The sequence below is a fragment of the Netta rufina genome (genome assembly GCF_964035555.1).
Source record: "Netta rufina genome assembly, chromosome: Z".
NCBI classification, from domain to species: domain Eukaryota; kingdom Metazoa; phylum Chordata; class Aves; order Anseriformes; family Anatidae; genus Netta; species Netta rufina.
Window position 1 is genome coordinate 69,736,430 of NC_140126.1, and position 22,119 is coordinate 69,758,548.

The 22,119-nt window shown below is 42.3% G+C and overlaps 1 protein-coding gene across 9 annotated transcripts in view; it reads right to left on the reverse strand.

Annotated features, from left to right (window-relative positions):
* PALM2AKAP2 (PALM2 and AKAP2 fusion) overlaps positions 1-22,119 on the reverse strand; it is a gene marked incomplete at its 5' end in the record, with an annotated part of 261,027 nt that overhangs the window by 26,630 nt on the left and 212,278 nt on the right. Inside the window, one exon of one of the 9 annotated variants that reach the window (XM_084305394.1) lies at positions 5,517-5,612. The exons of the other annotated variants lie outside the window; for them this stretch is intronic. Of the gene's footprint in view, positions 1-5,516; positions 5,613-22,119 lie in introns of those variants that run through there. 9 annotated transcript variants of the gene reach the window in all.

Genomic DNA, 22,119 nt, shown 5'->3' on the forward strand with positions numbered 1-22,119 from the left:
TTTGCTAAGAAAGCACGTGAAAAGCTTTGCAATATTCTTCTTCATTCCAGCTGAGCCATAGACTTCAGTGCGATGCACAATAGGACTCTTAAATCAAAGTCGAATTTTCTTTTGCTGGTGTAATAAATTAAGGATGGAGAAAAGTGTCTCAAAAAAAAAAAAAAGAAATATGAATACTTTAATGATGAGCATATGAGACATGGTAGGATATTTTAATGATGAACAAGTAATGAATGTCTCTAGAGCTCCAATATTTTCTGTGCCCTCAATGAAAAAACTGCTGATGCTTTTCCTGAGCAAGCCAGGAAAAGAAACCAACTTTGGAATAACCCTTATTACCTCCCTCTAACTCCAAGATATGTAAATTGGAAGCAGTTTTCACCAGGTAAGAAGCCACTTGATCCTTTAAGCCAATTATTTTCTCTTATTTCTTGAAAATACAGATCCAGTCTCTCTGTGAAGAATTTGAAGTCTTACTGACTGGATTTCAATTATTGCTACTGAGTCAAGAAAAACAGATATCCTCCATTCTGAAATTAAATGCTTGTTCAGCTGTTGGAAAACAAGCAAACAAAATGAAATCAAAAAGCCCATTACATTTTGTTAAACATTTTCATTCCTGCAAAGAATTGTAACTGCATGAAGCACCTGCAGGACAAAGTGATTTATATGGAAATTAATATTTAGGGACAAAAGGCTGTTAGCTGCTGAATTCACAGGAATATTATCTCCAGTAAAAAATAAACATCATGGAGGTCATTAAAGAATGATGGTTAAATAGCTGGCACTAGGTAAAATACCCAAGCCGTGCAGCCTTGGATGCTACAGTGTGTGTGGCTGGTTAGCCTCACTATGAAAGCCCTGTTCAGTTGCAAAGTGACCAAGACGCAAATCTGAAATTGCAGAAAGCTGTGATTAAACTTTCAATCAGAATTAGCAGCATCGTTTGGTGCTGCCACACTCTATCACCCCATTTTCTACCACAATCCAGAGCACAGAATGCCCTGACGAGCTGGAGTTTCACACACTGGAAGGATGAGGAGCTCCCAGTGCCCAGGAGACTAACAGATGGGTGATAATTAGGTTTCAGGTACAAGAACTGTATTCAGAAGACCATTCTCTTGTTCTTTGCACCACTCTGGCTTTTTGTAACGTAGGTCAGCCTAAAAGCACACCTGAATTAGAGCAGCATGTGCATCAGCGCCAGACTCTAGGTCATTACATATTAACATAGCAATCAGCCACGATGCTGTAGATTGCTATTACTTTCTAACTTGGTTCCATGTTTTTCATAAGGCTTACTTTTCCCTGGCTTTCTGTAAAATTTGTCTTTGTTCAAACAAGAATGAAAGGTTCCAACAGCTGGGGTGTTTGATTTGCAGAGTCTCCATTGCTGCCTAGGGAAGTACAACACTGTGGTGGAGGAAATGAAGAGCGCCGCATGCAACTAGCACACAAACAGCATTACACAATCAGAAAACTGTCTGCTGCATGTCAGGGAGTACAAGGTATGATACAGTCTCTAAGGAATAAAAGGAGGATTTCTTCTTCACAGCTGAGGTCTTTGACTAAGAGCTGTTACACTTCCAGAGTGTGCTTGGCCAGGCTGCCCTCACTGCTCACCGGCCTGAGCTTCGAGCTCATGGCTCTGTTGTCAGGAGTACTCTTTCATGCCCAGCCTCTGGTTTCATTTCAAAGGAAAGAGGGGAAAAAAAAAAAAGACAATTGAAAAAGGATGGGAAAGTATTTTGCTTAACAGAGTGCCCAACATAGACACTGAATTGCACAGAATACGTCTTCTGAATGTCTGCACAAAAAATCACAGCTTCATGAAATTCTGCAGCTGAAATCTTTCTAACACACATCAGGGATGGAACAATTGCTCTGGTAAAGCATGATCTAATCCCAGCAGGGAGTGGAAAGGACACTAAACTAAGCCTTGCTTTTAATACTCTCTAGCCTATCCAGACAATGTCAGCGTAAGGAAAGGGTGACCTTTACGGTCACTTGCACATAAAACAATGACAAAAGGGGATTTCCAAAATTCCTTAGTCTTTTCATCAGGGGGTGGAGGGTTCCTGTTCCATCTAAAGGATGGAGCCACAACCATCCCCGTAAGTGCAATATCTGGAGAAAAATACTGACATATTAATCATGTTTGGTACATGAGAAAGAGAGCTCCTCAGGAAGGAATTTGGGTTAGGCAGAGACAGGAGGAAGGCAGCAAACAGAGACAAAAGGCCACACAGTTCACTAGTTCTCCAAGCAGATCTGATGCTGCTGGGAAAACCATTTTAACACATACAGGAACAGAGATAAACCTGCTCTATGCTCACAGGGAGGCTTTCTGACATGTATTAGTATTAAATTGAAGTCTTCTGATGATACAGATTCTTTCACTGGCTGATGCTGTTCTGCAAACCTTTCATAAATGGCCTAAACTGCATTTTCTGAACAAAGATACACGATCTCTCTATGCTGGAGTGCTTTCACCGTTTACTTTCAAGGGCAATATAGTAGGACCTGAATGCCTTAATTGAAGCAAGTACCTACAAACCACTGGAACCAAAGCTTAAGTTACTTTTTTTTTTTTCACTTTCTTTCACCTGTCTGCTTCATAAATGCTACCTGCTGGACACTCTAATACCTTTAACTATTTCCTAAAGCCCAGATAATTCTTGTTGCACTTGTAAAGGGCAGGACTGTTCAAGATTGGCTGGAGTCTGACAGTTAGGAGTCAGGATGCAGAGAGGGCTCAGGGAACAAATCATGTTCAGAAATGTGGGCAAAGAAGGCTAAACATCTATTTCTCTTTGGGAGCTGCAGAAAGTTAAGAATTATTACTGATACTTTGGCTCTATCAGTAGGACTTGTTACAGATGCTCTCCTCCATTAGGTTAAGACCCATCACAGGAAAATCTGCTTAAACAAAGGTGTGCCAAAGTAAGTGCATCATGCAGCACCTCTCACGCGTTGGTAGCCTGGTCCCCCTGGAGCACAAACAGCAGGACAAAGGTTATTTCACTGCAGGCAGCAAGCCTTATGAGGGCTAGGGTATCAGAGCTGGACCAGCCAACAGGCTTGTGTGGTCCACAGATTGTCTTCTCCATGTTTTTTTTTTTGAAGGAAATGGGGTTACTCCCCTCTGAAACTCTCTACAAAGAATTCTCAGTGCACTTAGCAGCTTAAAATGATCCAAATTTATATTTAGCTCTATGCAAAATCTACTTTACTTTAGGCTGTTACCTGTAGACTCAGCCAAAAGCAGATCACTGACAAATTACCAAAGGCAAATCAAGAGGATATTAAGGAAGAGGGAAATCTAATCTAGCTCTAGCTCAAAAAACATTTGAATTACATAAGTGGAGGGGCAACAAAGAAGATGGTGATCCAAGGATGTAACCGAAGTCCCTGCCAATAGCTGTGCTGCACAAACGAGTGGGGAGAGAAGCCACTTCCACCAAGAGCCAGGCATGCCACCTCCCCTCAGACACACTCTCAAACGTACCACAATACTCCAGAGTCCTTCAGGTAATTACCACACTGCAGTCCTTTCACTCCATTCTCCCTTACCAGAAACATTACACGGTGACGGCAGCACTTGGGCTGCTAGCTAGAGATTTTTCTCAGGAGATGAAACCTTCTCACTCTAATGGAGTGCAATCCATAGGGCTCTTTCTTTAGGGGCATGTATGTAATCTAACTTTCTGGATGGCACGTGGATAAAAATACCCACTCAAAAACACACCCACAAAACAAAAATAGCTATCAGTAAATGATAGATCCAATGCAGCCAAGGTGATTAGGGGAGTTTAACCCACCATTTCAGCAAGTGCCAGTAACTTAGTAAAACTTAAAAGAAAAAGAAGCCAGACTTCATGAGTTCTAGAGAACAGTTTCACTAGTAAGAAACCATATGTCTACAGTTTCTAGGAAGGAGGATGTTGGTAAATTCTCTACATGCCATTGCTGTCCCCAGGCTAAATATATGACCTCTTATGTGAGCTAGGGGTTGTAAGCAGTTAGCAACTGCATCTGAACTTTGTTCATAACACAAATGAAGCACTATAGTCATCTCACTACCACCTGCAGGTGAATATTTCAGTGAAAGCGAGTCTGGGATTGGATTTTTTTTCACATTCCTTATTTGGGAAAAAGACAGTTAAGAAATCCCAGAGAATAAGACATTCCCTTTCAGCACCTACTACATCCCATCCCTCCGCCCCTGCTCCCCTCCCCTCTTCCAACCAAAGACTCATTATTCCTTCTTTTCCTGTTGAAAAGCCACCGATTAAGTGACCTACAGCACATCTGGACTACATTAGGACATTATTTGATTAAGACATTCATCACTTGCCCTTTCAGCAAGTGGAGAATCAAGATAATGGTGGGGTAAAATGGTGCAAATGGGACGGGCTATTCCTGCTCCAACTGCTGCTTGAGAAGTCTGATTGCTCCAGCCCCTTGGCTGTGGGTTTCCTTTTTCCTTAATTGCAGAAAAGTTAAGTAAATGTTGGTTTATTTATTTAATGTTTGGCAGGATCACTGTAGTCAAGGGAGCTGTTATATAAAGGGTTGCTGTCATCTGCACTTCTCAGGCAGTTTGCTATCTGGTAGGAAATGCTTGCTTGGAGGTCTTTCAAACAGACGTGGAAAGGCTCCCCCTTGAGCTGCAAGCAGCACCTCACGTTTCTGTATGGATGTATGACATGCTCTCAGTCAGGCTGTGTTAGAGGAGAGGGCAGCCAGACAAAAATGGTTTAACCAGATCAGCCCAAAGGAGCGTTGTTTGTTAGGCTGCTGTACAAACCACGTCTGCTTTCACTATCTGAAGAGACTGCATGAGACTTGGCTACGGATTCATTGTATGTAAAACCAAAAGCACATTCCAGAAAAAAGGATCAAGCCGCCTTGGCTTTTACCCTAAAATACCCCTTCTCCTTTCTTGCGTGGAAGCTTAAGACTGTGCTGTCAGGGAGCAGGCACAGAGGCACCACCTGAGTGCCACAGCCTGCACCAAGCATTGCAGAAGCCAAGTGGCTGCTCGCGGCACCATGCTTTACTTCCTCCAGTGCTGAACAACCAGATGTTGAGGCTGAACAGACACCCTTATCATCTTGAAGTTCATTTTGCACTGGTAAGGAGGATAACACACCTGAGCAGTGAGCAGCACACCCCTGGAACAACCAAAGGATTCAGCTGAAAGATTTTGCTGGCACTGTCTAAAGAACACCGACTCTGAACGTGGGGATGGTTTTTCTGGTTATCACATGCACACAAAATGTATAAAACAGCATTTTTAACCTCCAGAACCAATATTCTACAGTATTGAGCATAAATAGAAAGTTGCAAACTTCAGAAAGCTCTGCCTAGTGTTACAATGAGCAGACCGGCCACAGAGCAGTGAATTCCACAGCGATCACAGGAAAAAGTGACTGATTTCAAACATGCCTCCCTCTCTGAAATGATAAAGGTACAATGAAGACACAAGCCACAGGTCAGAAATCTTAGCTTACCCCTTCTCTCTCCCTTTCTGTTCCTGCAAACTCTGAAGCAAAACCAAAAAATGCCGTTTTCCACAGGAGCCTCCACTATTTTTGGCTCATTAGGTCAAATTCCTTCTCCAGCGGGCTGGTTTCAGGGCTGTGACGCTATAAGCTGAGGGAGGGCTGGCTTCAGAAAACCAAGCAGCCCACACCCTCAGCCCATTCACACAAAGAGGCTGTATTGGGAGGAAAACGCCCGTTCCGGCTGCTCGGGAAGAGGAGACTTCACTCAGCTGGCAGCAGCAGCAGAACCAGGGACCTGCTTCTAGCTAGCACAAGCAGGGATTTATATACATTTTTATTATTTTTTTTTCTTTATTTTATTTTGCAGGGGGGAGAGGCACAATCGCCAACACAGTGTGTGGCTGGCTGTGTACTGGAAAGGAGCAATTACACGAACGGCTGCTGTGCAAGACATGAGCTCCATGCAGCAATTAGCAGCTGTTTTTACCTGTGAGGAAAAAGGAAAGGATAGACTGCTCTTTCCATGGGAGGGGCTCGAACACGAGCTGAAATGCTTAGGGCATGTTGGGTAACCTCCTGCTTCAGGAGACCCAGACCAGGGCATGGTCTCTGCGCTTGCAGGAAATGTGTCAGTCACATGTAAAACATGAGAAGATAGGGAACATTAAAAAAAAAAATCAGAAGGGAGGGTGACTGGGAAAAAAACACACACAGTGTTTCCTACAGCACCATACTTGTTCACTGCCACTGCCTGTGGGCTATGACATTTGAGTACCCCTGGATTAGCTTTCCTAGAGGTTTGATAGCTAACACTAAAAAGCTGAGCTGTGATGACCATGCACTCTCTGAGACCTTGAGTTTAGGTGGCCTGAATTTAGGGTGACTTTACATATTTTACTATAGATGATGATGATTCCTGCTGCTTCTGTTCTTCTGCCTGTTGCTTTGCTGCTTTGTTTAGAAGAAAAATCTAAGCATGCATTTAAATCTGGGCAGGTTTGAAGAAACATACTGATGCATCTTGCATGCTTCTGTGTAGTTGGAGAATATTTGGCCAGCCGGGGTTTTGGTGCTGGTGGTGCCACAGCAGCTGAAAACAAGCTGGAGGTTGTGCTGGATGTAAGCACAGCTACTGGTCACATCTGACCTGGGGCATCAGCAGAGGGAGGGCACAGGCATCCTCTACGAACAGTGATCAAACCCAACAGCACTGCTGTTTTTTGTACATGAACCCTTGAAGGTGGTGGTAGCTCACTTCACCTGACTCCTGGCCACCTCCCTGAGCCACGCTAAGTGAGGCAAATCTCAACAGTTTTAAAATGGGTAGGTAAGATACTTCTTGTCAGCTGTTGAATAAATCGATGAGAACAGAAGGGAAATAAGGTACTCACAGAAAAAGAAAGAAAAGGCCCATTTTCACTCAACATGCTTGTCACAAAACAAAACTAAGAGTGGCTATAGTGGAGCCTTAAAGAGAAAAGAAATACGGCCTAATTTCCATACAGACTATCCAAGAATTCTAGAGAATGAGGAGGGACAGATACCTCAGGGAGAAATTCAATATTGTGTTAAACTAAATGGATTCTTAATGCATTTTCTACATCTCCTTATTGATTAAGTACAAAGTTCAAGTAACCCTGCTCCACCTGTAGTCACTGAAGGAACAGAAGATCACGGGGTGCTTATCTTATGTGCTCTTCATGCCACAGACCAGCTAAAGCCCCGGATGCCCTGGAGGCCAGTGGAGGCCAGGGCTGTAACTGGTAGTGCAGTTTCAGGTGTGCAGGAGATGGTGCTCAAGTCACTTGTTTGCTACAGGCTCACAGGAACTGCCCACTGGACAAGTGGATGCTCAGTTTTCATTGAAATCTACAAGAGCTGTGCTTGGAAATTGATTATTTTTTTTAAAGCACCTGCTTCTCATTCCAGTTAGTTTTGGAAAACAAGGATAACATTACCTGACTATACTATTATGATGCAAAAATGAAGTGGGTTATTGATAATGAAGTAGCTTAGTAGCTAAGGCAGCAGATGCACCCTGTCCAACTCTTTCTGCTACAACTGGCCTCAAAGCAAATAAACAACCAACCCTTTTTTTTGCCCTCTAGAATTCATACCCACCTCTCCTGCAGACTTTAAATAAGTTGGGTTTTGGAGGTTTTATTTCCCTAAAGCTCTAGTCCCCTCCATTAAAACCTGAAGTTTCTTCTAAAAAATACTTCTCTTGCTTGCAGTGAAAAGCCTGAACAGAATCTTGAAATGGCTGAATGGTCAGGAAATAAATAAAAATACCAGAAGTGTATCTCAAAGTGGTCCAAGAACACTTTAAAGTGATCCCTCCTAACTTGATGTGCAAAGAGTCTTGACACATCTTTGTTTTTAGCCACCCTTCCTAAACAGTTATGCACTGTGCATCCCTGGTTCCTTTACATCTCTGTACCAAAAGGAAGAAAGTGAATGTAGACTGAAAGGCAACAAAAACTGTATGAGCATTCATGAACAATCAGCACATATTGTCTTCTGGAGTCATCAAGATTACAAATGACAGAGTGAAGCTGGCCCCAGCACCTGCAAAAAAAGGAGCAGCACACTGGGATCTTATCGTCACACTGCAACGCCACCTGGGTGCAAACAATAGTCTTCAAGCCTGTGCTACAAAACGTGTTGTGTGTTGCTTTTCTTTTAGTACGATCAATTTCTATTCCAGTGAAATCTCTCTTATTAGGACACTCCTGCATAACTGTGCAGGAAGGGTGGCTAAAAGTGATTGTGTCTTATGAAGTATTTCTCATTCATTAGCATAGATTTAGAATAATTAATGTTGAATATGTATTAAACTAGCCAAAAGTTAAAAGATCCTATGAATTACTGTACTACTACTAAAAAAATATATATATATATATCAAAGTGATTTACCTGTTTCAGGCCTCTAAATCTCCCAAATTTGCAGCAAGTGCATATTAAAGCTGTACCTGTATCTGTATCTGTTTATATATAAAACTAGTGTGAGGTAGGCAGCTCCTATTTTTGGCTAGAGATCTGAGGATGCTCCAGTCTGAAGCCAAATGTGTCTCTCAGAATGGCAGCTCATGTCTAGTTTCAGTGCTGAATTAAACTTTTCAATAAGAAGGGCTAAAAGAAGCTGGAAAAGCACTGGCTGCATGACTGCCTGTCTGTGCCAGGGGACACCTGTACAGGCAACAAAAAGGCCTCAGCAGGAGTTCAACCAAAGACAAGGATGCAGGTGGCACCAGGGTTACTGCATGGACCTCAGAACTTCTTACGGTTTTCTTTAGCTCAAAACAGCTCTCACTGGTGAAGGTATGTGATGAAGTGCTGTTTGTGGGGCACAGCACATGCCACAGCTGTGTCTGGAAGAAGTTACCTGAGGTTTTAGCTGCCAGTTGCAAATTGTGGTTATGGCTAAACAAAGCAGTCACTGAATTTTTATAAAATGTGGCAGAAACAGGGGTTTACTGTGTTATACCTCATGATTAAGCATTAGCAACTGAATTCAAGATATGCAGTAGTGGATGAAAAACCAAATAATAAAAGTGTTCACTTTCCTCACTCTGTACTAACCATCTTTTCACAACACGAATCCCTTTAGACTAAGTGTTATCTCTCTCCTCTGTAACTCTGCAAATTGGCCTGCACACGAAGGAAGGTCTTAAGGGACCAGAGTCACCGATTCAGCTCATTATCTTCGGACTTTATTATCTCCACAGATCTGCCCGAGCCAAATTTAGCTGGGACTGTAAAATGGAAAGTGCCCCACATCGTGAGTTGTGGGAAGCAGCAGTGGTGCTTGAGCATGCAGCTGACAGCAATTGGTTAACGTCCTAAGGATCTCTTTCACACTTTTAACAACTCCTCCACAAATCTACCTCACCAACCTGGCCGAGAAATAAACAATGGGTGGTGAAGGTCAGAGAAATCTAAGAAATCCAGTGTAAAACAGCAGAGATAAAAGCAATATGGAAAAAGCTTTCTAGTTTGATGTCAGCCCTGTCACAGACTGGTTCTGTGGTCTTTGTTTTTTTCAGCTAATTGCTCCATCCTTCAGGACTACCACATTAAATAATAGTGTGGTATTACTCCCTCCTCTGCCTCCCAGTCCCAGAGTAGGGGCTGAGAGGCAAATGCCAGCACCAACCAGCCTTCTGGATTTGTGCATTTCTGGGCTTGTGCCTAGAGCCAGATCTAAGAACCCAAATTAAGGGCACACATGTCACTGCATCTAACTCGCACATCCAACTTCTCCACATGACCTCACGAGGTGTGGCGGGGTGCAGCAAGCAGAGATCAGGAAAGGGGAGACAGCTTTCTGTGCAGGTGACAATCCACCCCTGATTCTGGCCTGCTCATGAGCTGATTTTCAGTTTTTGGCAGTGTACCTGCTTACAGCAGCCAAGGAAGCCAACCTGACAGAAGACTTTCTTGCCTCTTGTAATAAATATATAAAAAAACTTCTAAAAAATAAGGAGTTTTCTTGGATATTTCCTAATGTTCCAGTAGCAAGTTTATAACCGACAATTAGAAAGAATTTAATCTGGTGAGCAATCTTAATTGTTCTTCCTCCTCCAGATGCGGAAATCACACGCTTTAAACCCAAAGGCCACTTCTATTTATTTTATGAGAACAAATTGGCTCTGTCAGTTTAATTTCCCCTGGTGCTGTAACCAGGCCTGCTGTTCTTCTTACAAAGAAAACCAGAATCAGGCAGAAATAAAACCAATTTCTGAGGACAGGCAGCAAGGACAGCTCGCTCGCTTTCTGAAACTCTCCTTCCCAGCACAGCCCCCTCCATAGGCACCCATACTTCAGACAAATGCAGCAGCGGGGACAGCTGAATAGCTGCTCAGAATGAATTATCCAAGAATGGCCACCAAGATAAACTTCTGAGAGGAAGCTGCCATGCCCTGATAGGAGCATGTGGGGCTCTTGCTTTTCACCAGTGCTTGGCATGCTCTGCGCGTCCTGAGCTGAGGGGGTGCCTTGCTGCTGCCCAGCTCCACAGGTGGAGAAACCAGCACCAGGCTTTGTCCCTGCTTGCTTTTGGGAACCCGTCTTCTTCTGATGGAGGAAGGCTCAAGCATCTTCTGAAAGAAATCTCTGCTGCATACTCACACTCGTGTGAGCATACACTCCTGCTGGCAGCCACACTGTATAGTATGAGTAGGACTTGCGCATCCAAAACATTTTTACTATGGGGAAAAAAAATGAATTTGTGCTCAAACCAACCCAAGGAATACCTGGAGGCTCTCTCCTGATGTTACTTGGATTGAAACTCATTTCCAAGGGCTAAAAATGTGTGCTTCCTTCTCATTTCCCATGCTGAACAGGTAAAACTTCTTAAAAGATGTATGCACGCCTGACTGCCCTAAAAACTGGGTCTTGGGGGCATTATCAATTCAGAGAGAAAGCAGCACGTGCTGTGGTTTCTACTCCTAGCACAGCACATGTAAAATACCTTGTCAAAAATACTGAGGCCAGAGATATAAATGCCAATCAGTCAACAGTGTAAAGTTTCATGAAAAGATGATATCTTAAAAAACTAGTTAAGAAGGTCATACAGCATTGCACCTACTGAGTTGTGCTTCTCATATATTTACAGTAAATATTTGGCTGTTCATCTGTGTCCACTTTTGCAAGCAAATAAGGAATTGGAAACGATACATTACTTATATTTGCTGAAAGGCATATAGAGAGGGAAAGACTTTATCTCCGCCCTTGTCTTTTCAGTTCCTCTCAAAATTGCTGGCTTATCTATACACTTTTGCTGTGGGTGCTGAGGTAGGTGAAAACTACCCAAGTTGTGACATTGGTGCAACCACTCCCACCCAGTGCCATCCTTATGGCCATATACCACAGCCACGTCACCATAAACCTCTCACCTCCACTTATCGGAGGTTTTTAAGGCTCAAGCTTGTCTCAGCACCCCTCACTGGAGAAGTAAGTGAGCAGCTCAGTTTTTGCTTTGTGATAAAGGTGAAGTAATTCAAGTTGGCTTCATCCATGCTCTTTTCTCCATACTTTTGAAACCATCTTCAGCTGCTTCGTGCTACCCTGTGTCAGGTGGACACCCAAGGGGTAACTGGGCATTCCTTCATCTGCTGCCCTATGGAAAATGTGCTGTGCAGGCTCTTGTCTCTCTGTGAACACACAGTGATTTGAAGAAACTTCCCCAGGACTGGTTTTAAATATTGTTAGCACTTCAGATGACCCATCACCCTACATGCTGAGGCTGTTCCTCAAACCAGCAAAAAATAAAAGGTGGAAAAATACAAGGAAAAAAAAGAAAAAAGTTAAGAGCAGGCCACTTATTGTAGTAGCAAGGAATGTGTGCACAGAGTTTATTTTGATTTGTTTAGATAAGGTGGCTGGAAACAAAGATCCTTATAATACTGAAAAAGCTAGCAGAAAAATGTTTGTTTTAAAACAGAACAAAATGTTTAGGTAACTCCCAGCCTTGCATATCAGTTATGCCTGTTGATTTCCATTCATTTAGTCTAAATCTGAGCATTTTAACTCTGGTGCCATTACACATCTGGCACAGGCAAAGCAGAGAAGACAGTTCAGGGTTACAAGAGTTATCATTTCTTCAGCAGAGCCAAAACTTGTTCAATGTTTGCAGAAAAGCTGCTGAATTAAGAGGGAGCTAGAGGTAGAAGTCAGAGTAAAAACCCTTCAGGCTGCCTGCAGGTTACCTGGGGTTTCAGAAGATGCATTTTGAAGTCAGGTATCAGGAGGCTCTCCCATTTAACACTGAATATGTTAAATAAAACAGACTCACAACAAGTTCCTCCAAGCATAACCTGAGAATCTGTGGGGTTGTTGCAGATGCAGGGATGGCTCAGCTTTGAGCAGTTTAGCTTTAACTAAATGTATGCAGAGAAAACTACAAAGGAGAAATCCCAGCAGTCTGGAAAGAGGAGACCACGTGCCTGCAATCACAGCACTTAGCGCTATCTGCCACCCGTACCTGAGGGAGAGCAGTAAGAAGCACAGGCAAATTACCAATGTAAGTCGGGCATGACAAAACGATTACAGACCAAGAATCAACAATGCAGTATGTCAAATAGCTGCAAGCTTAATAAAAACGTGCATTGTTCAAGTCCTATTTACTGTTTCTTTTGATGAAACTATTCTGCTGTCCTTTCTTCTATGCCTAATATCGGCAAATATCAAAACACACAAAATTTTGTTCTCTTACAATTGATTCGTTTTCTTAATAGGGTAGCTCTTTTTATTAAGCAACAAGAGCAATAATAACATTGCAATATGGCAGGGAAAAGAAGCTGTAGATTGCTTTTCCCCCACTCTCTCCCTCCTCCCAAAAGCCCATAGCCCTGGCCCCTGCCATCACCAGTGCTGGCAGGGTTGGGAGGTCTGTGGGAATCCTGCACAGCAACAAGGTGATGCTGACTGGCTGACTGAGGCTAGTCGCATGAGTCCAGAATTCAAAAAACTGCATTTTCCTTGAAATACACCTGCATATCACGTAGGAGGAAGATGAAGGCTATTCCTGGTCTAAAAATCCAGCTTATGTTCCTTTCACTCAACCTTTCAGAAATCCATAATATTGCATTTCTATGAAAGGTGTGGGATGAGCAGAGGTAAGTAAGATGTTTGCTATTTGTAGCTTAAATCTTCAGCATATATCTCACTCAAGCACAGGATGATGCCATCCAGCAAGACCCCAGATAAACAGATCAAGGTGTGCACTGTGCTGCTTATCAAATGGGTAAGAGCGTATCAGGAAATATTAAAGAATCCCTAGGTACAAAGGAAACACAAACTTGCATTTCCTAGTTGCAGTGATTTTCTGGAATTTAAAGGCAGTTATTTAAAATTTTCCAACAGCACCTAACCAATAAGTTTGTGTCGAGATGCTGGCTTTTTGCCCTAGTCATTACAGACTTGTAAATGATGTCTGCTATAAAATTAAGCTACTTTCAATCGATGGCAGTATGCAAAAGGGTATAAATATGGTTACAGAATGACATCCTACACCTGGTGTTAACATTTAGTTAATTCTTCAATTAATTAATTAATGCAAATTTCTTTCTAAGCAGGTGAAACTGTGGCACATACGATGAATTCTGGGAATACAGGACCCTCCTGAAATTGCACTGCCTTCTGAGACAAGATTCAGCTATCAAAATGAACAGGAGAAAACAGGAGAGAGCTTGCCAACAGCAAATGCACTGAAAGAAGCACCATCTTCCACTATAAGCACACTCCTCCTGATGTAATAATATTTTCTTATTACAAAAAATGCCGGGTTGGAAACATCTGAACTGCCTTTCGCACTTTGGAGACCGAGGTGAAGAAGAATGCTGAAAGCGCATTTCCATGCTGGGGCAGAAAAGCCATACAAAGAAACTCCTGGGCACCACAAATTCTCCTAGGATCAGTCAGGAAAGCACACACTTGAAATTCATATAATCAGAAGAAAAGGCAGGATGCTCTGAAAGTCAGTCAGGGCAGATGCATATCACATGTTTCATCCTGAAGTGTATCTGAGACTATGGAAGTTGTGTGCATTTTAAAGGAAAAATCAATTGAAATAAAAGATGTGTAATACCAAAATCTTATTAAAGAGAGGGCTTTGAAGACAAAAAAAAATCTGCAGATATCTTTTATTTGGTGCTAAATGATTAATTCATTGAATATGTCGGAGAGATTATTTTTTATTAGGTAAGTGTGTTACATCATTTCTTGATGCAAATTTATTTCTCCTCATTTGAGGACTGATGGAGAAAAGCTCTCTGTAAATCTGAACTCTTGTGTGGAATGGAGAGAGCTTACAGCACTGTTTCTAATACCCTGCTGGACTGTGTTACCACATTTGTCAGTTTATTTTCACAGGACATTATGTCACGAAGAAATGGTCTCACTGAATTCAGCTTGGAAATGCTCCCTCTCCGATGCCTATTTGATTGAAATTGGAAATCAGGGGATTTTGGCCTTATATAGACAGAGAAGCTCCTTTAATATGATACATCACAAAGTGTCATGATTGCAATTTGCAGGATCCTGCAAATGCAGTTGCAGCAGCCTACGTGCCTAGAAGCAAAAAATGAGGAAAAATGGCTCCATGGCAGGGGACTGGCAGAGACCTTTTCTGCTCAGTCGCTGCCTCGTGGAGACTGCAGAACTGCGAATAATGACCACCCACATCAACGTGCCCACAGTTTCTCCTTTCTGAGTTTTTCCACAACGTTTTCTCTTCCTCATACTGGTCTTGGTTTTCCCTCCAGCTTTCTCTACTCTGACAGCTGTCCTTCTTCCCCCTCTGGCTTCCTCCATCCACCATCTGCTCGTGTTTTGGTGTAAGAGCTCGTGAGCAGTGTATCGAGCCACGCTCTTTCCGTGTAGCATCCTGCAGTGGCGTGATTGCTGTGGATTGGGCCAGTTCATCCTGCTTCTGCACGAGCTGACTTCTGCTGAGATTCTGTGTACAGATCCCACTCAGAAGGCAACAGTGGAACACAGCTCGTAAACTGCCCAGCAGTCCTCCTGGTTTGCATTTTCAAGAGTACAGCTACAGTCTGGGGTAATATGTTGGTCTCTAAACCAGTGTGCTGTCTCACACTCTAGGTGAACATCAGCGCTGAGACATTTGTTTTTAATTCCATCCTCCTATTACAACAATAGAGACAACAACAATAAAATCAACCCATAATGATTTCTTGGGCTCAGCCCAGCTGCTAAGAAAATTAAGGCTCTTAACAACGTGACGGCTGCAGGGTTTTGGGAAGCAATTGGAAATATTAGACTAGGCCATGTGTCCCGTCTGCAGCTGCCTGCCCCACCACTGTGGGGCCAGAGGATGACTGAAGCAGACCATCATCTTGGGCATCAAGGCATGTGCCCACGTAGGCTATGCCATTGTAGGTCTGGGGAAGGCTGCCCAAGTCGGAGCATCTCCCCACCCTGTATTAATGTGATTAATGAATGTGAGTCTGCACAGAGGCAGCATGGGATGGCACTGTGATTTCGCGTGTTAAAGGATGCAATCTGGAAAGAGTAGGAATAGCAAGACACCTGTACAGCCCATCTGCATTTCTTTCCCATTGCAGGGATGATGGACAGAACATCTGATGTTTCCCAAGTTCCCCATTCAAAGACCTCAAACCACACAGCAGGCACTCAGGTGCTTCACAACTATCCTGGAAATTATCTCCATTTTACAGAACCACCTCAATCTACCTTTTTAAAAATCCCTGCCAACCCCGGGAGACCACCTCCCTGCATTTTACCAAGATCGTGGATGTTCTGCCCCTGATTAAGGGGCTGAATAAAGCTACCACCAAGCAACCTAAACAACCTGGAACAACCTAAAGCTGCACCTGAGATGCCAGAAAGGCTCTGAGACATCTCTGCTCCATTCTGGCTGGGTTCTGCTGGTGAACAGCTTTATGCCATCTCCTCCTTTTCCTCCAGGGCAACAAATATTCTCTGTATTAGGGTAAACATTGCCATTGGAGGAGGGAAACACACCACTCATGCCTCTGTTCTTAGATCAGTGGTCTAGCACCAAACTCAGACAAAATTTGTGTATTTTGGAGCCTTCCACTTTCCTGCATACAGCAAATTGTAAGGAGAGCAGGGATGACTGTCAGAAAAATGCAGTTTAGTGCTTAGGAGAAACTTCTCATGGTAGCACAGTATTTTAGAACAACGCTGTACAGGTTTCAAGTAAAACACAGAGACAGTGTGGTCTAGAGATATTCTGCTCAGGTTTTGCTTTTCATTGCTTTTGCCTAAGGATGGCATCTAGCCTAGAAGGCCCTACTAGAAAGAAAAAACATCTATATTACTCAATAAACATGTTAATGAATGTTTTAAAGATGCTGTCTGCAGTGCATGTGCTAGTCCCTAGCGTCTATTTTCCTCCCCATCAGTCAGTTTTTAATGTCTCTTTGGCACATTGTGCCCAAGAGAGGAAAACAAATGCCTGTGCTGGCATCAGTCCTTGCTGAGGCTGTGTTGTCCCTTACTGGGCTGCCCCAGTTCCTTCAACAGGTGAGCAGATACCCACATGTAAGTGCAACAGCTTCGTCCTCGTGGGCTCCACAGCGTTCATGGCAACATCTGCCTTGGAAAGATCATAACTTTAGATGAAGTATTAAATTCACTTTGTTTCTCATTGCCTCTTTTTTGATCAGCTGGGTAGCAAATGGGGGAGTCAGACTGCAAACCTTGGCTGTGTGCTTGTGTGGAGGAGCAGCCTCCAGGCTGGGGCAGAGGCAGCTGCCAGCTGAAGCAGCCAAGCTTGCCCCTGGCACCCTGCAGGTCCCAAAAAATGCATAAGCACCTGTCTCACTTCACTGCCCTAGGTGGCTTGCTGGGAGGTTAGGAACTTAGCACACTGGAGAAAAATACAAGCAGACTTTCACACAACAAAAAGAGTAAATGCAGCTTTTTTTTTTTTTTTTTTTTTTTTCTTAGAAATGACAGTTAGCTTTGGTGGTTTCCTTTCCTGATTGACAGGTTAACAAGAACTTGGTTGTTCAGAAAGGGGCTATTATGAGGGGAATAAACACACATTTTCTTTCTCTTTTTCTAATGTTATGCAACTCACTAATTGACAGACAGTGGAGTAGAATGTGCTCTATCAGCTGAATATCCTTTATCAAAATTGACACATTCAGAGTAAGGCAAGGACCTAAATTAGTTACAAAAACTAGAAAAATAAATACAACGGCTAATCTTAGAACTCAATTTATATTGCTTGTGACTTAAAGCTGGAAGACCTCATCATGTGAGATGTTCAAGCTATAAATAAACTTAAGTTTAGAACAAACGAACATTTTTTTACATGCAGGACTTAATGCATTACAGTTTTCTGGCAGAATCAAAAACAACACCAGACCGACACCATGTCTCATTTTTAATGGAAAAACAAGCCAGTAGAACAAACCTCCAAAAAAGGAAATCTCTAATCTACGAGTGAGAGTATCCAAGCGTGTCTCCAACTCTTCTGATTCAGTTTAACAAGAGAGGAAACCAGGCCACCAGAAGTTTACAGACTAATGCAATTACAGAGTGGCTCAATGAGTGCTGATTTGTCTGTTATCGACGATATAGCATAAAGCTATGCTAACACATCTTGTTCTCCTTGCACAACACTGAATTCTCACCAATTAATTAATCAGAATGGGTGCTTTTCAGAGGGTAAGTAGCGGTCAGTTGCTGGAAAACATATGAATGACCATTTCTAACAGCTATTTTTAAGATCCATTAACTAACTGAATAATTGGATTTACCTATAAATAACAATGCATTTTCATCAGATGGTGTTTAACATTTCTTACATCACAGGTGAAAAAAAAAAAAAAAGAATCCTCTTAGTAGTTCTAATATTAAAAGGCAAATAAAATTAAGGTCGTAATCATAGCACCCCTTCAAAATTACCATGAAATTTCAACAATTCTGTGAAGACAAGGGTACAAATGTACCATTATGAAACCACTCACTGAAAAAAGCCACTTGAAGACAACCAAGTTGTTTTGCTGTTTGCCAGTAGGATGAACGTGGGAAACAGCCTCCCTTCTGGAGTGGTGAGCAGCAGCTTGCACATGGACAGCAGTGGAGAGCTGGACCAGCTCCAGATGTATTGAAAGCAGAGATCATTGCTTTTTGGAACCACAAGCACAGCAGACCAGGCCCTTAAAACAAAAATGCTGGAACCCTCGTGCTTAAAGTTAAACTCCCAAATTCACATCCTGCCACCTTAAAAAGCAGTTTTGAGGTCTGAGGCATCTACACCTAACTGGTATGCATGCAATCAGATTTAAATGCTGAATTTCAGGTGGTCATCTCTACAAGTTTTATGGGGGTTTGTCAAGATCCCACCCAAGATCAAAATAAGTTCCAGAAAGCCAGTCTAATCACTGGCATAGCTTGTAATGTCGAATAATTTGACTTTTGGACAGGAAAGGTGTACAGTGCTACTTAATATTTAGTACCTCCTCAAGAAAAGATGAAAATTTACAAAACCTACGGGTACTACTTCATTGTGTACTGGTGATGGCTGAATGTAAAACATCCCCACAACAGTCCAGAGGCCGACACTTTTCTGAACCAAGGACGACAGCTATATTCAGTTTGTTGACTAGGAGGGGAAGCATGGACACAGAGTGCTCTCATTCCACCCAGACATGGTTCTCATAGCACCCTGCTACACTACTCTATGGGTACCCTATTGCCTGGATACAGCCTCTAACTTTGGACGTACGCAAAGAAGTATTTCGTTTAGTGTCAGCCAATAACTTCCAAAACCACATCTGGACAGAGGTTTGCTGAGGAAGCGAGCTAAGCAGAATTTACCCAAAGGCAAATTAGGTCTTCATTTAGGGAACTGCTGCCTTCTGAATGTCTCAGCAACTGACTAAGCAACAACTTTGCTAATGTACTTATCAGTGCATTAGCACTGACATCTCTTCTTACCAATTAGTGTGGTCCCAAAAAAGATAAAGAAAAGATCAGAGGTTGGTGAGGTGATATGACATCTAGCTCTGCAGAAAGCTCTGCAGAAACATGCGGTTCATTTAGGGGTATTCAAAGTCCAGTTAGCCCAGACTCCTGCCTATATGTAGCATCCTGCCACCACTCTGTTTCATACACAGAAACCTCATTCTTGGGTTTGGCAGAAATTCTGTTTAGGGCTCATAACAGGCTGCAGTCCGCCTGGTTGGTGGGTTTGCCTCTAAACTGCAGTGAGGCGTGCGTGTGACTGCTGACAGTAACATACTGCTTGAGCAAGACACCAGTTTTCCTGGAAGACCTATGATTGTCACAAATTTCATGATGTCAACAAATTACAATTTTGTGGTGTAAACTATAATGCAAATACAGCCCCAACTGTGCCAAAACCACAGAGAACTCCAACCAAGACACCTCACCTTGGCCACTTCATCAGGAAATATGATTAATGCTCAGAAGAGCTCTCATAACGCTCTATCCAGAGCTAATCAAAGGAGATCCAGCATCTCTTACTGTACATGTATGTAGCCATGAAACAGAGGTGGATACATGAACGTAGGGTACAATGCCAGTGGACAAGAAAGTGAAAGCAGTATGGATGAAAAGCAGAGGCCATGCAAGCACCATCAGCTATTCTCAGCCAGAGGCACAAGTGTGTAAACATCAGAGCAATAGTGAGACTTGAAAGAACACACTAAGCAGGTTTCTTTGATTGTTAGACAGTAATTAATGCCATATATCAGAACTTCTCCAAACCCCATGAGTTTGCAAAAAAATAAGTAATTGCTCTTCAGATAAAGCTGCCAGCTCCTCAGTGGAGAAATGAGTATGAGACTTTTCTGTCTGCACTGGGGAATGTTCAGGGAGACCAAGAGCAAAACAGTGCCTATCTTCTAGCAGGAAACTGTTAGCTGTGAGTATAATTAATGAAGGGAACAATTTAATCCACACTGTGATGAATGCTCCCTTGCTGGACATGTGGAATCAAAACTGGATGTTTTTCTAAAAGATAAGCTCTAATCCAAACAGAAGGCAGTTTAGGGAAATCCAGTGGTCTATGTCACAATGCTGGTCATAACATGTGACCACAGCTGACTCTAAAAACCTTATAACCCTTGAATATAATGAATCACGAATACCAACAGTGCTGTTCCTTCCTCCAATGAAGTGTCTGGCGATATGGTGCCTGGATGTGGGTGGGTTATGATTAACGACACATTCTACCGTGACTTTGCTCAAGAACTGTTTTCCCTGATGATTACTATGGCTTGGATAACATTTTCTTCCAGGAATTATGACAAAAAATTGACTTCAGCAAAAGCTCCATTTTTTGTCCATAAGTTCAGGTATTACTTTACTTTCCCATCACAAGATGAGCAAGGGTCTTCTAATGGGAACTGAATCCAGGTTTTAATTAGCATGAGTTTATACCAAAATGGGCCCAGAGGAAATTATGAACACATCATCAGAATCTGGTTCTTATTACTGCCAGAAAATGGCAGTGAAGTTATACAGATGCATGCTAAAACCTGCAACTATCATGAGAAGGGGCCTCAAAGGCCTTTCTTGATGAATGAAGACAGTAAACATGGTGCTCAGCTGGAAATGGAGTAAGACACTTCTGGGCAGCTTCTGGTTACCAATCAGGGAACCAGCAAACACCCCCACTCCTTCCCTCCCTGAAAATGTTCTTTGTTACGTTTATTCTCCGTTGTATTAACACGGAGGGTGCTGGGACCTCCATTTCTTTTTAATTTCATGACAGGACCTTCCTGTAGCTTCTGCTTCTAGATGGATAGGTCTGCTTATCCCTTGTTTTCTCCTTTTTTTGCTTCTGGTTATTGCATTCTTCTTTCATTTCTGTGGTCTGCCGCTACCATTACTTCCTTTCAGCCCCAGTGGCAGACAAGTGATTGGGATTCCTACATCCAGGGTGTTAAGATTTAAATTACAAAGCCAGGCTGAGGTCAACCGGGATGAATGCATGATATTCTCTAATGCGTTAAGCAACAATTTGATGTGTGCAGCAAGTTCTGTGCTTGTCTGGAGCTCCCACTTCCTGGCTTCTGGATTTCTGATTTTTATTAATATTGACAGAAATATTCCTCCGGTGCCTAGAGTACTCCCTGGATTTGTTCTTACATTGCATTCAGAAATCTTGCATTCAACAATCAGCAAGTGGACTTACTGAAAGTAATATATCTCATCTGGACAACACTGATGCTTGGTATATCAAAGCAGGTAGATTTTAGAATGAAGGAAACATGAAGTCAAAGGACATTTAGGTCCTGGGAGAAACACAAGTTTAGGTTCTGAAGTTCACAGTTAAAATTATGTTGCTAAGAATTCGTAGGGAGAATTATTGCAAACTGTAAAGGAAGGAAATATACAGATAAACAAGCATTCTTGGTGTTAGAGGATGCTTCCGTAAATCAGGTATTGGGGTCCCAGATTTATCACCTTGAATTTATGTATTTTGCTCATTTACATTTCCTCAATTTTGGAACAAGATTTCTTGTTTTGAAATTGCTGTGCTACTCAGGGACAACCAGACAAAATATCACTGGACGTTAGTATGGGAACTTACTTCTTCCACTGAACTAATTATCTTTCATTTGAAGCATTTGTACCTGTACTTTTGATTTTAAACCCCATAAAAATACTTTAAAATTTTGATTCTTAAGGCACTTAAGTAAGTAGGTAAGAAATACATTAGAAAACAGTAGTTTATGTTTTTTGTTTGTTTTAAAAAATGTAATTGCTTAACAAATAGTATTCATAGTTTGAACTTGGAAACTGAAGATGTCTTCCTTTGAATGTGCAGCCCGGAAAAATCACCCTTAAATCCTTAAAGGACAACCATTCAAATCCCATTCCCACAAGCCTCCTCTTCAATCCATTAAAAATGTAATTGTTTGTTCTAATTATGTTCCTATGTCTAATTCAATACTTAATATCTGGATTAGAGATGGGCAATTAACAGAATACACCAGAATAGAATAAATCATTATCTCTGCAAAACTGTATGCTTGTCATGGGAAGAGGTTTTAAAAATCTCTAAACTGTTTATTGGGTGAAGCATGAAGGGAGAGAACTTTCTTCCACAGCACTG